Source organism: Pan troglodytes, chromosome 10, assembly GCF_028858775.2.
Source record: "Pan troglodytes isolate AG18354 chromosome 10, NHGRI_mPanTro3-v2.0_pri, whole genome shotgun sequence".
NCBI lineage: Eukaryota > Metazoa > Chordata > Mammalia > Primates > Hominidae > Pan > Pan troglodytes.
Window position 1 is genome coordinate 133,457,230 of NC_072408.2, and position 15,099 is coordinate 133,472,328.

Consider the following 15,099-nt stretch of genomic DNA (forward strand, 5'->3'; position numbering starts at 1 on the left):
ACATAGTAGGGAATTGCAGGCAGTTTTGGGTCAAACCAAGAGCTGTGAGTGAGTGTTGGCTTTTCCACATTCCAGCTGAGAGATTTGAGCTGAATTATTAATACCTCTGTACCCTGGTTCCTTTGTCTGAAAAATAAGGATTAAAAATGCCGATCATATGGTGGTTCTTGGGAAGATTAAATAAACTCATATGTGTAAAGCCCTCAGCACAATTCCCAGCACCTAATCAATGTTTTTGGAAAATTATTAATATTTTTATTACTGTTTTTTCATAAATATAATTATCTTTATATTAATAGCTAGAAGCTAAGATTGGAAATGTGGACAAAGGTTGCAGGCAGGCGGTATCCGTATTTCAAAGTGTTAGAATAAGTGTTGCATCCCCACCTCCCATATGGTAACAGATCTCAGTAGAGCAGATACAGTTGAGTACCCCTTATCCAAAATGCTGGGGACTGGAAGCATTTCAGTCCCAAGCATTTTTTCAGTTTTGGAATATTTGTATTATATTTATCATATTTGGAAACTGATTTTTTTCAGTTTTAGAATACTTGTATTATACTTATCATTGAACATCCCTCATCTGAAAATCTGAAATCCAGAACCCTTCAGTGAACGTTTCCTTTGAGCACCAGTGCTGAAAAAGTTCCAGATTTTGGAGAATTTGGGATTTTGGATTTTTGGATTATGGATATTCAACCTGCACTGCTGCATTTGTTGACCCGGATGACAAGTGAGAAAGAAAGAGCTCCCTGGGCCGGGCGTGGTGGCTCACGCCTGTAATCCCAGCACTCTGGGAGGCCGAGGCGGGCGGATCACGAGCTCAGCAGATCGAGACCATCCTGGCTAACACGGTGAAACCCCGTCTGTATGAAAAATGCAAAACATTAGCCAGGCATGGTGGTGGGCGCCTGTAGTCCCAGCTACTCAGGAGACTGAGGCAGGAGAATGGCGTGAATCCGAGGGGCAGAGCTTGCAGTGAGCTGAGATTGCGCCACTGCACTCCAGCCTGGGCGACAGAGTGAGACTCAGTCTAAGAAAGAAAGAAAGAAAAGAAAGAAAAGAAGGAAAGAAAGAAAAGAAGGAAGGAAGGAAGGAAGGAAGGAAGGAAGGAAGGAAAGAAAGAAAGAAAGAAAGAAAGAAAGAAAGAAAGAAAGAAAGAAAGAAAAGAAAGAGAGAAAGAAAGAGAAAGAGAGAGAGAAAGAGAGAAAGAGAGAGAGAGGAAGGAAGGAAGGAGGGAGGGTAGGAGGGAGGGAGGAAGGAAGGAAGGAAGGAAAGAAAGAAAGAAAGAGGTCCCTGCACCTGTGGGGAAGACATGGGTTGTATTTAAAACTGACACACTAAAAACAAGATCAAATAGGAGGAACAAAATTTTGTGAAAGTGCATACTTTAGGAATAGATGTGATTTTCCACAAAGCCTTCAAGGATTGTATTTTTGTCTCTGGTTTTCAACGATTTCCCTGAAACTATCAAACAGTATCTTGTGAAAGGCAGGATGTAGAGGCCTTAGGGTCTGGGGTCAGATGAAGTTAGGTTGGATACCAGCTCTGACACTTAACAGTTGTGTGGACTTGAAAACATTACTTAGCCTCAAGCTATTTAAATTCTCTCAGTTCCCTTCTATATAAAACGGGTATAATGGTAGAACCTTCCTCCTTGGATTGTCATCAGAATTAAGTGAGGTGAAGCTTGTAAAATGCTGAGCATAGGGCCAAGAACACTGTGACAGCGCCATAATTGGGAGTGACACCCATCCTGGAACACTGCATGGCCCTAAAAATCTGCCAGAGTCTTGTACTCCAAGATCCTTAAGTCTGCTGCAAATGATACCTTACCAGATTGAGCTATAACAATCCTAATAAAGTTCTCCTAGAGGAATGTACTCTTTTAATGCAATGTCTTAGACAGGACTAGGGTAGTGGAAGTCTTTTCATACAAAAAAAATGTATGTCCTTCAGTAAATTTGGGCCTAATTTTAAAGTATAACCCACAGGCCAAAAATGAAAATTTAGCTCAATTACGAAAGTGTTTTATTGAGCCTTTTTCCTTGACCTGTAAGAGATTCAGAAAGGGGTAAAATAAGGATGCGCCATAGGGAAGTTCACGGTGTGATAGTAATAAGCCCTGCTAGTTTCTGGGGTTCCTAGGACCACCTGCCTGTTCAGAAAGATTCACAGGGCTCTGCACATATTGTTTATACAGCTAAGTTTTATTACTGCAATATTGGTCAGGTATTCAGTCAAACCACGAGGGTTATACTGGTGGAGTCAGTAGAATCCATGTGCAGGATTCTCATAATCTCTCTCCCACAAAGGTCACACAAAGCACACTCTTCCCCCAACAGTAAAAGTGCTGAAACATGAATACTGTGTTTCAACAAAGGGAAATCTGTTAAAGACTCAGTGCCCAGGAGTTTTACCGTGGGCTGGTCATGTAGACACCCTCTGTCTAGCAGAGGGTATGGTTTATGTGAACACCTGCTTCTTTCTTTTGAGAAGTCCCCAAATTCCAGACTCCCCAGAGGAAAAGCAGGTGTTCACATAAACAATATCATTTGCACAAGCAGTTTAGGCACACTGGGCGCTCTTATCAGTGAATTATTGACATTGAGAGACAAGTTTCCAGATGAAAAGGGCCAACCTTGACAACAGGCCTTTCTACAGATGACAATTTCAGCCCAGCTGCTCTTTCTTTGCTGCACACCAGGTGTTGGAGGCTGTCCATGAACCAGACCCTTCACGTATGTTATATCATTAATACATACACACACACCCCTATACACAGGAGCTTTTACTATTTCAGCAAGAAACAGAACAACTTGACCAAGGTCACACCGCTAAGAGGCAGAGAGGTGAGATTAAAACCAAGAAGACTCTTATTCTTATGTCCTCGTTTTTGCTGGTCGCAAAAACCTTCAGTGAGGCAGAAAATTTAGGCGAAGCTTCTCCCAGTGTTTCTTTGTCAGCCCTGACAGCAAACTCCTCATTTCCTTGGACTCCTCCTGAATGAAAGCCCAAGGTCTCTTCCCAGCTCTGAAATCACAGGTCATGTTCACCTCCGCATATGTTCGCTGGGGAATGATAGCAACAACTATTTGATAATGTTCTTGTGAATATTCAAAGTCAGAGCACAAGACCAGTTTCCTTTCCTTCGCCTTGAGGGAGTGTAGCAAAAAGCCAGAAATCACCTAAATTACCTTCTTCTTTGTTCTAGGGCTGAAGGAGGAAGGCAGGAGCCAGACAGGCTGAGCTTCCCAAGCTGGGGGCCCTCCCATTCTCTTACCCACTGTCTAAGCTGAAGCCACTCTCATCCAGAAGACGAAAGTCAAATACAGTGTTTCTAACTGAAGACTCACCTCCTAATGCCTGATCTCATTAGCAGTCGGGTTTAAAAGACTCAGCTCAACATAGCCTTGTTAATATTCTTACTCACCTACTTTGGTTTTAATAACATGTGTTCTTGTAACTTTCTCATGTAGTGTTTATTTCTTATTGCATGTTTTAAATGATATTTTGATTTTATTTAGTTAGAATAAAAATGGCAGATACTAGGTCATTATTTCTGTTCAAGTTTCTCATTCAGTAAGATCTTAAATTGTTCTGATATTTTGCATCCACAACAGAAATAAACAAAATGTGACCAACAAAATATAGATTACATCAAGTATTTATGGCCTATAAAAAGTGCATCCCATCTAAAAACCTTTCCAGGTAATTATAAGTATGCGAAAATAATGTAACTGTGAGGCATTGGAGATGGAATCCATAGTAATCTCTTTAGAGCAGTCGTAAAAGCATTAATTTGTGATTAAGTATGCACAATACTCTGTGTGGCCTGGAGCTGAGGAAGTCAAATTCAATCTGAAAAACCCCTTATAAAGAACAGCATTATTTGAGAAACAAGAGATTGAGGTAGGTCAGTGAATTAAAAAAATAAAAGCATTTTGAAAACTTAAGTCTAAACTAGCTATAGGGAGAGATGGTGGTGGGGTACCCCTTCCAGCTCAATGATTCTGAGACTAAAGGATTTGTCATTCCAGTTTATGCACACACATTTGATATTAGTGTCTCCTGCTCAGTGGAGAGGCCCACAATTTAATCAAAATTTTTAGGCAAAGCTAGTGAGAAACCACTGAATAATATTCTTCAGCTGTTAAAACATATAATAAACATTTCCCTAAAATGATACATTCTTTATTTCAGTGTTCCTAGCACAAATACTGCCAAAACTGCTGTGCAAAAGATGAGTTTAATTTCCTTATTTCGGGTATCTATTGATGATCTCTTACTGAGTCAGTAAACGTATTTCCCTAATCTACAGAAAATAAATATGGGGGCTTGCTGTAATTTGGTTCATATGTCATGATTCCAAAACTGTTATCGAAGCTAGAAATCACAAGGCAAACTATGCTGCATTTTTAAAGATATTAACGAAGTCTATATTTATGAATAATTCATGGATTGCCAGTGAAGTGGCAGGTTTTGCATACTTTAGCATTAAAAATTAATCATCTTGCTTCTGTCTACTGGTGTTCTTCAAAGTAGAATATTATCTGAGGAAGGGTTAGAGAGGACATTTAATTAATTTTATTTTGAGATTTAGTGCATTATAAGAATTGCTTAATATAGAACAAAAGTCATCAGCTCAAGGGAAACAAATTTAGTTCATTCACTCCTGGAACTGCTTCCAATATACACAACACATCCCACATGCACGTTGTCCTAGGGAGGTGGATTTGTGTCCACAGTCATGCTCAATCGAATATTTTATTTTAGCAGTTTCATTGGTTTCCAAATATGTGTTTTTCTCATTGTATTGAAATGCTAGTTTCGTTGTTTTGAATTGCATTGCTTGGTAAAGTTCAGTCTAATTTTTTTTTTTTTTTTTGAGACAGAGTCTCGCCCTGTCACCCAGGCTGGAGTGCAGTGAAGCAATCACGGTTCCCTGCAACTTCTGCCTCCCAGGTTCAAGCAATTCTTCTGCCTCAGCCTCGCAAGTAGACAGGACCACAGGCGTGTGCCACCATGCCCGGCTAATTTTTGTAGTTTTTAGTAGAGACAGCGTTTCACCATGTTGGCCAGGCTGGTCTTGAACTCATCACCTTGTGATCCACCCACCTCGGCCTCCCAAAGTGCTGGGATTACAGGCGTGAGCCACCGCGCCCGGCCCAGTCTCATATCTTAACCTTATTCGAAGTCAGAAAGGATGAACTGTGGACCATGGCTAATTTCATAAGTACTGTGAGTTCTATGCTAATCATGGCATAAAAGGTTTTCAGTAATTAATATTAGTTTCTATTTCTAAGGACAATCTCCTGTACCTGATCATTGTGTGCTTGAGCCATTGACAGACAGGGAATTGAGTCTTCAGAGCTCTGTTTCTGCATTAATCCTTCCTTCCCCACACAATAGGTGACCCTTTGAAGCAGCCAGCTTCAACCTTCTGTGCAGAGTCAGTCACGTGAATATTAAGCAAGACTCTAGGTCAAAAAGTTTCCTCCAACACTGCGTGACATACTCAGTACATTCCCAAAAGACTCCTATAGCAAAGTCAAGACTGCCAAACCCATACACCTTAGCAGCCCAATTTAAGACATTTGGAAAAATACCCAGTATCACATTTAATGCCTTCTCTCTTGAGCAAAAAGTACCAGACATTCTATATGCTTTTTCCCATCATCTAACAGAGCCTCAGCAGAATGTCAAGAATAGAGAATTCAGTAATTGAAGGAAAAAAGGAGCCAACAGTTCTCCTGCATATGTAGTTTTCGGAAGGTTCAAGCAACACAATCCTAAGCATTAGCGACAGGAACTCTTTAAAAGTTTGTACAACAGATAAAATTGATGATGCCATTTCTTTTGTAAGTTAAATATGTCTTTTGATTAGGACATACAAATTCCCATTGTAAAGGAGCTGTTTTGTCATTTAAATTTAAAATTTTCATTACAACTAAAGAAGGAAATATAAGTACCCAAACCCCTGTATCCCTGAAATAAACAGTATTAACTTCCAGTAGTTTTTCTATATGTATATTTTAAAGAAGATACTATTAAGATAATTTGTATTGCTTTTCCACTTAGTATTATGTCTTAAGCATTTTTGGAACCATTAAAATCTTTGAAAACAGGATTTTTGTTTTCCAAATTTTAATACAAGTAATACATAATCATTGTAAAGGAAGAGATATGGAAATATACTGGTAAGTGATAAGAGCATCTATATCTAATCTCCCAGGCCCAGCACTGTTCATTAATTCTGATGGCTTCCCATTTGCACATATGTATAAGTGGCAAGCAATATCACTGTGATATTAACTCAAGTGTTAGTAGCACAGACAGGATGTGCAGCAGGATCAATCAAGGTCCACCCACAGCACTATCCTGCAAAGGTTCCAACATCCCATCCAGCCCAGGAGGAATAAAGAGCGCATGGACCGAGCTCACTGCTACAGATGAGCAGAGGCTTCTATACCTGTGGAGCCTCACCTGCATAAAATCCAGAGCTCTGGACAATGCTGCAGGGATGGGGCAGAGAGCTTCATTCTCAAAACCACAAAGGCATATTTTTTTCCAAAACCAATTTTAGTAACGAAAGTTATTGTAGTATTGGTAAACCTCTAAGATTTTTGACCAACCTCTGCCTTTGATCCCAACTAGAATAAATGTATCACATAATAAATCTTGGACCATTTTTTTTGCCCTTCCAAGCACTGATCTAAGCACTCTGTTAATGTTTACTTTTATAACCCTCATGGTAACAAATCACTATCATTAAACCAGTCTTACAATTGAGGCGACAGTAAGAAGCACAGAGGAGTTAAGTAACTTATCCAGGTTTACACAGCTTGTGAGCAGGAAGTCAGAACTTCGGTCTGGACTGTAGAATCCTGGGAGCCAATGGTTTTTGGTGCCACAGAGCTGCAGCAGCCTCATGCAGGTGGGAGGGGTGAAGGGAGGCTGGGGATTGAATGGCTTCTGGGGAGTCAGCATCCCCTCTTCTTCCTCATAAGCTGATATTTTCTGTGTATCACCACCAGTTTTATCAGTACCAGTACGCTTTTCACTATATGTAGTTAATTCATGTTAGTTTCTATCTCTAAGAGCAATCTCTTGTACCTGATCACTGTATGCTTGAGCCATTGACAGACAGACAGTGAATCAAATCTTGAGAGCCCTGTTCCTGCATTAATCCTTCCTTCTCTGCACAATAGGCAACCCTCATAAGCTGATATTCTCTGTCCATCACCACCAATTTTAGCAATACCAACATGCTTTCTGCCATATGTAGTCAATTAATATTAGCTTTTATCTCTAAGGACAATCTCTTGTACCTGCTCATTGATTTATTTTATAAATAAATAAAATATTTATAATTTATAAGGTTTATATTGTTTTATAAATATTAATTTTATAAATCTTTATTTTTCCTTTTTGCCTATATTATGATAAACAAAGCATAAAACTGTTGTACTTTGTGGGCAATGCCCAGTCATGTTTTCTGTTTTTTCCCTTAATATTTACAGTTCCTAGAACATCATCTGGATGCACGCGATCCTTGCAGAACAGTTAACACAACACAAAGCCTCTATCCTCATGAACCAGTTACCAACGATTCTGTTCGAGTAATGGAAACTCATGCTGTAGAACAGCAGTTCTCAGTGCTTACTGCACAAGAGAATCACCTGAGGATGGCTTACCTGCCCTTTCGTGATGCCCAAGACCCACCTACAGAAGTTCTGATTGGGGCGGCCTGGACTGGGGGCCTGGGAGTTTTAAAAGTCTCCGGGTGATTTAAACGTGTGCCCAAAATTGGTAATCATCTTAGAAAGAGAAAGTTCTATGGATTCAGATGGCTTCAAGGAAAAAAATGATTGTTCCTTCATTTCTTATTAGAAGAATTATCATGGATGAATAAGGGTGGTCCACACCCCTCTGAAGAAAGAAACCCGAAACCCGAGCTGGAGTTTTCTTTCCTGAAGGGAAAAGCTTGTCTTTGACAGCAAAGTAAATTATTAGGAGAGCTTAATTTCAGATTGTGTAGACTCTTTTTTTTGTTTGTTTTTTCCCAAAGTCTTGCTCTGTTTCCCAAGCTGGAGGGCAGTGGCCCCATCACAGCTCATGGTGCAGCCTCAAACTCCTGGGCTCAGGAAATTCTCCTACCTCAGCCTCTCAGGGAGCTGCGACTACAGGCACATGCTGCCATGCCCGGCAAATTTTCCTATTTTTTTAGAGATAGGTTTTTGTCATGTTGCCCAGGTGGGTCTTGAACTCCTGGCCTCAAGGGATCCTCCCACCTTGGCCTCCCAAAATGCTGGGATTACAGGCGCCAGCCACCACACCCAGCCTCTGAATGTCTAGACTCTTGATTCTAAGTGGCTGGTGTTTCCCAGAGAGAGGAGGGTTGCAATTATGGAGAGTGGGCAGATTGAGGTGGAGTAACTAAGGGGATTGACCCAGATGATGTGGAAGATGGGTTGTGGATTTCCCCCGTGTGGACCCAGCATCCTGAGTACCCTAGAACATCAAGCGGGTGGAGCTCCGAGCCTGCGCAGGCAGCTGGGCATCTGTTTCCTCTGCAGAGGCTCTTCATCTCCAGCTCAGCTTGAAGGAAGGGAGCTGGCTCTCTCTGAGCAGAAACTATGGATGTCAAACAGGAGACCCCAGGAGCAGTAGCCCGGGTGAACTGAGGACCAGGGGTTTCTTCAATTCTTCCAGCTTGCACAAGTCTCTACATTCCTGACAATCACAGACAGTGAGGGAAGATCTCCCTCAAAGTTACTCAACTGCATTTTCTACCATCCCTGATGGGTGGAGGCTTAGCCAGACTGAAGCCTATTTAAGAATACAAAGGGATGTGCTATCTATTTTACCTTGAGAGCATGTTGCACTCATGACCTTTACTTATGCTATGATGGATTTGAGGATGTGGGAGTGCTCAAGCTCCACTACTCCACAGAGGATGGAAAAGAAGGAGGAAGGAGTAAATTGTTCAAAGGAAATGCATGATAGACAGAGATAAAGATGTGTAATGTCTTGATTTCAAAATTCTTTAAACACTGGGATATAGGAGACAGTCTGGCCTCCCGAGAGCTTTTAAAACACCACTGATGATGATCGCTCTATGCTATGGTCTGAATGCTTGCGCCTCACCAAAATTCGTATGTCCAAGCCTGTCTTGAAGGTGATGCTGTTAGGAGATGAGGCCATTGGAAGGTGATTAGGCCATGAATGTAGAGCCTCACAATGGAATGAGTGCCTTTAAAGGGGGCTGGAAAGACCAGAACCTTTCCCTTCCACCATGCGAGGACACAGGGAGAAGGCTATCTTTGTGAATGAGGTAGTGAGACCTCACCACGTGTGGAATCCATCAGCTTTCTATCTTAAATACTCAGCCTCCAGAGCTGTGAGAAGTAAATTCATGCTTTTTAAACTACTGAGTTTATGGCATCTTGTGATAGCATCCCAAACAGACTAAGATCTCATGAAGAGAATCATGTAAGTCATTCGAGCCTTTTATGGTTATGTTTTGATGGAGATGAAAATAGAAATCTATGAATTCCTGTCAAAAGTAGTAAAGTGAATGAAGAAAAATTACTTATTTTATAGATATTTGTCTTGCTTTGTCTAAAACTTGGTAAACTACAGCAATTCTCATAGGGCTCAATCATATTGTAGCTATTTTTTGATACAATATTTTATTTTTATTGCTTATATGAAAAGTTAAAAAGAACATATACAAATATTAAAAAGTAGTAATTTTCACCAGTATTTGTATTCTGAGTTCTATTCCATCTATATGTGAATGTTGGATTCCTTTGCTTACTTTTTTTTTTAACAATCTTATAATTGTGCCTGTTTCATAAAGTTAAAATTCACGAAGCCCAGTTAAGATAGTAAGGCTTTTTGAAAGCAAGTTTGTGGAACATTCATTCCTGAATGTAAATGCTGCTATCATATATTATTTTAAATGGCATGATGCTATTATTTGTATTTCAATATTTAAGTATAGTGAATTATTTCAATATTTTCCCATTATTGTGACTTATTGATTTTTTAAAAATCAGACATATTGTAAAAAATAAATATTAGCTTCTTAGAAGAAAAGCCAAGTAATTGAATCTCCAGCTTTATTTCTAATTATTTGCAATCTGCTTTCTGCGCAAGGACCTTTTATTTGAGACTTCTATTTGCTCTTTGATATTTTCTTGGATTTTATTTGATTTTCTATGTTTTAACTGTAATTTAAGTTCTCTCTGGGAGGGCAGTTTATAATTAAAATTATTCCTAATTGTGCATTTTTATTTCACTGCTGCTTAATGAGAGATTATGAGACAATTTGGTGCATGCAGGGAGATCTTAGATAGTAGAATAGTTGCCATTTGGGGAAAGATTTCTCTATTTTTAACCTGTGTAATGCAGACCAAAGCTCAAATGAACACAATATATTTACATGGTCTAGGAATATGGCTGTGAACCAAGGAAAACAATGACTGTCAGCCTTTGCCTGGATTTCTTGTTGGCATTCAGATTTACAAATAAACTTGGAAAATTGGAGATTGTTATGCGACTTCAGTGCATGATCCTATCCATGTGCTCTGGCCAGTCAAATGCAACCAGAAGTTCTGCTGGCCCCACGGTTCTTTGACCCAGTTGGCCTTTAGGACTGTTACATACACTCTACAAAACTTGTTGTTAATTTCACTTTATTTCCTCCTCTTCAGCCCCATCCCTCATTAGCCTCATTTCTTCCTACAAGATTATCAGTAAAAGGAGAATCCCATCAGCATGAATGATATCAAGGCTTCCATATTCAATGATTTGCCTATAAAATCCTTGTTTGTACCTGCAATGTATTCATTATACCCCTCATTTTAATTTAGTCTAATCAACACAAGAAAATTTCTGAGAGAGAGAGAGAAAGGACACGTTGAAAATACAATATAGCTGTGATCATCAGAGTGCACCAGTCCCCAGAGAATCCTATAGATGCAGCTCGTAGGAACTTTTGTCAAGGACAAAACACAGGGGTTACATTGTTAACTTTTCTTGTCATTAATTTAAACTCTTTCCTTAGGTTATATCATGGTTGTTAATAAAGTTTTGGAGATTGTGAGTGGACCCACCTGGCAACTATGGGCAATGTAAGTTTTCCCACGGTTACTGCCACTGCCACAGTTTTCAGGGTTTCTGTGTAGCCGAAGCCCGTACACGTGACCCAGGATTTTGGTTGGGATACATGCAAGAAAGGGGAAAAGGAAGGATGTGATCCTTTGCTGGGTGTTTTCATATTAGTGGCTCAAAGAAATTATACAAGCGGATAGAGGCAAGGACAGGATGCCACAGACCTTAGAGAAGGGACCTGAAAAGCTGGCATGACACAAAATCATTTTCAGTTGTATCGTGAAGGCCAAGGGGAAACGGGACAAGGAAAGAAAGTCTAAGGATATCTCACGTGGAAGGAAGAGCAAGGTGCACATGCATAGAGATGAAAAATGTGTCCCCACTTTCTGAGAAAGGCAAGAAATTGGTCCAGCACTGTAAGGACAGCAGTTGGAGGAGGGTAGGGGAAGAGCCCCACAAGAGACTGAGAAGCAGGCTTCAGTTATCTGCATTCCATAGGTGGAGTTAGCACACTGTCTACATAAAGGAAAAGAGAGTAAATGCTTTACACTTTTCAGGACAGTATGTGCCACAACTATTGAGCTCTTCCATTGTCTAGCAGAAGCAGCCATAGACAATTTGTAAGCAAATATCCGTGGGTATGATCTAAAATAACTTCATTTACAAAAAAACACATGATACCATGGTTGGACCCACCGACTGCAGATTGCTGATTCTGTCCATGGATGGAGAAATTATAAGACCAGTGAAATTATCATATGACTTGTAGGTAGTAGAGCCCAAATCAGGCTAAACTATTCTGTTTTGTTCTGTTTTATTCTAGTGTTCTTTCTTCCTCTCTGAAATCTGAAATTACGCCACATTTCCTTGTGGATGGGGCAGAGCATTGAACACTGGGTGGTGTGGTGGTGGTTCTGTGTCCCACAAACAAAGACAACGACCAGGCTATGTCATGTTGAACTCTGTGTGGCTTCAGGAAAAGAGACTTGCTGTCCATGGAAGAAACCTGAAGTTATTGTAAATCTTATTTGAATCAGCCAGGTTTCTGAGTTGTAAGCAAGGGAAAGCACCTCTGGTTATTTTACAGAGAATGGAGATGCACTAATGTGATACTGGGTAGGCTCATGTAATCACAGGAGGATAGTAAGGAAAGGCTTAGAGGATACCCAAGGAAGGAAAATGCCCCAAGTGATGCCAAGTATTAGTCCTGTCAAGGGACCAGGAAGGCAAGCGCTGGGGGAAGACCATTAACAGAAGGCTGTGAGCACTGCAGCTGAAACCACTCCCACTGATACCCTGGGAAAAATGGTGTAAACACTGCAGATGCACCATCCTTCCAGAAATTATGCCCCTCTGCATTACAGTTCCCCAGAGAAATAGAACCAATAGGAGATAGATAGATAGGCAGATAGATGGATGGATGGATGAATGGACAGATGGACAGATGGGCAGACTGACAGATAGACAGCTAGTTAGATAAATAGATGGATAGGTGGATAAATAGATTCATACATACATTACATAGATACATAGATATATGGATGGATGGATGGATAGATGGATGGATGAATGGATGGATGGATGAATGGGTGGATGGATAGATTAGATAGAAATAGATACATAAATACATTGATACATAGATACATGGATGGGTGGATGGATGGGTAAATGGATAGACTAAATAGAGATAGATAGATAAGAGGGGATTTTGGGGGGGAGAACTAGGTACAATTAGGATGTTGAGAAATCTCACAATATGCTGTCTGCAAGCTGGAGAACCAGGAAAGCTGCCAGCATGGCTCAGTCCACATCTGAAGGCCTCAGAACTAGGGGGAGCAAATGGTGTAGCTCTCAGTCTGAGGTCAAGACCTGAGAACCCAAAGGCCACTGGTGCAAGCCTTGGAGTCTGAAGTCTGGAAAATGTGAAATTTTGATCTCTCGGGCCAGGAGAGGGTGGGTGTCTCAGCTCCAGGAGAGAGAGGGAGAAAGAGAGAGGTAGGGATAACTAATTCCTCTTTCCTCTTTTTGTTCTAATCTGGTCCTCAGCCGATTGGATGGTGCTGCCCACAATGGGTGAAGTGGATCTTCCTTACTTAGCTCACTTACTCAAACGCCAATCTCTTCCAGAAATACCCTCACAGGCATACCCACTGATAGGGTTTGGCTGTGTCCCCACCCAAATCTCACCTTGAATTGTAATAATCCCCACATTTCAAGGGCAGGGACAGGTAGAGATAATTGAATCATGGGGGCAGTTTCCCCCATACTGTTCTTGTAGTAGTGAATAAGTCTCACAAGATCTGATGGTTTCATAAATGGGAGTCCCCTTGGACAAGCTCTCTCCTGTCTGCCACCATGTAAGACATGGCTTTGCTCTTCCTTCATCTTCCATCACGATTGTGAAGCCTCCCCAGCCATGTGAAACTATTACCCAGTCTCGAATATGTCTTTATTAGCAACATGAGACTGGACTAATACACCCAGAAATAATGCTTTATGAGCTATCTGGATATCCCTTAATACAGTCAAGTTGACACCTAAAATTTACCATCACGTCTTCATAAGACTTTGCTGCATTTACATGTCCTGAAACAAAAGCCAGCTCAGGTTCTTCTCTTGGCGAGGCTGGGCTCTTACACACTAGCTGCACGGGAGTTGGAGAAGGCCCTGGCAATTTCATATTATGGAGTGGGTGGTAATCTTTGCTTCCTACAAAGAATCTTCAGTTGGGGAATTCCCCAAACAGAAAAAAAAACAAACAGAGGAGCAAATAAAAATAGGTATATTTGTTCACTAGGGCTGTTATAAGAAAGTTATTTAAGTTTGGAAATGAAGGGCCCAAGGAGTTTGGAGATTGCCTAGAATGTATTAGAAAAATGTGCAGAAGGCACAGACTTGAGCGTTGTTACAGTAGTGAGCCAATCTGCATTGCAACATCACAGGCTGAGATGTAGTTTTTTTATTTAACAATATTTTTGTATTTAAGAATTTGAAAGTTTGGGTTTTTTTCCTCATATTATTCTCCTCTCTGATAAGAACAGGTGGCATCTCTTAAGAGACTTTTAGGATGCCTCCTAAGACTTAGAGTACACGAGGTTGTCATTGACAGTGTGTATAAAATTGCGTCTGTCTTACCTTCTTCTAGGCAGGAAAACAATGACACAGCTGAAGTTTTCTCTAGGAAAGTCACTTGAACCATCCCTCTTAGTTATAGAAACATTTATTTTCTTAAAATTTTCATATGACAAATATCTGAGTAGCCACACTCATTCATGCCTTCATTTCCTCAAAAGATTGAACTCTATCCAGTAAACGGAGATAGAAAAGGGCAGAGAAATTCCTCTTCTCCTACAGTTATTTCAGTGGCATGCAAAATTATGGTATTCAGAGTATGCCAAAAAGGGTATTCAGTGGCCTACCCTTTTTGGCATACAAAATTGACTCTGGAAGGTAGAAATCTTAATTTTCATAGAGAATCCAGGATCTCCCAGTAGGGTGGAAGTGGATGCTGCATTTCCTCTAACTTCAGTTGCATTTCTATGAAATAAAATTGCTTTGTGGGAAGAAGTCAGTGACCTGGCTCAGTTAAAGGTGGTAAGAGTTCATTTCAAAGAGTTGGCTTCAAAAAAATATGCAGCTGATTGCAGGATTCTTCATGGAACAGAGGTGGTGATTCGAAGAAAATGGCTAAAGATGTATATGACTCTGAAAGAACAATAATTTGGCACCCAACTGTGCCTGAGCACAGGGATCTAGGCAGTCCTGAACAACGCAGCCCACGGATCTGCACAGAATGACTCTTCAACAGTGCCACCGTGAGGCCATGTGAAGCAATACCCCTGTTGTCCATGAGATTTATTTATTTATTTTCTCCTTGCTGTTTAAGAGAGACTGGATTCCTTCTTTTGAACTATAGATTGAAACCAATGGATCTTGAACGATTTTTCATGAGATAAAAATGAAACAGAAATTCCATAA

At 40.5% G+C, this 15,099-nt stretch overlaps 1 protein-coding gene across 1 annotated transcript in view; it reads right to left on the minus strand.

Annotated features, from left to right (window-relative positions):
* LOC129136624 (uncharacterized) overlaps positions 1–15,099 on the minus strand; it is a 178,351-nt gene that overhangs the window by 97,928 nt on the left and 65,324 nt on the right. The window lies entirely within an intron of this gene.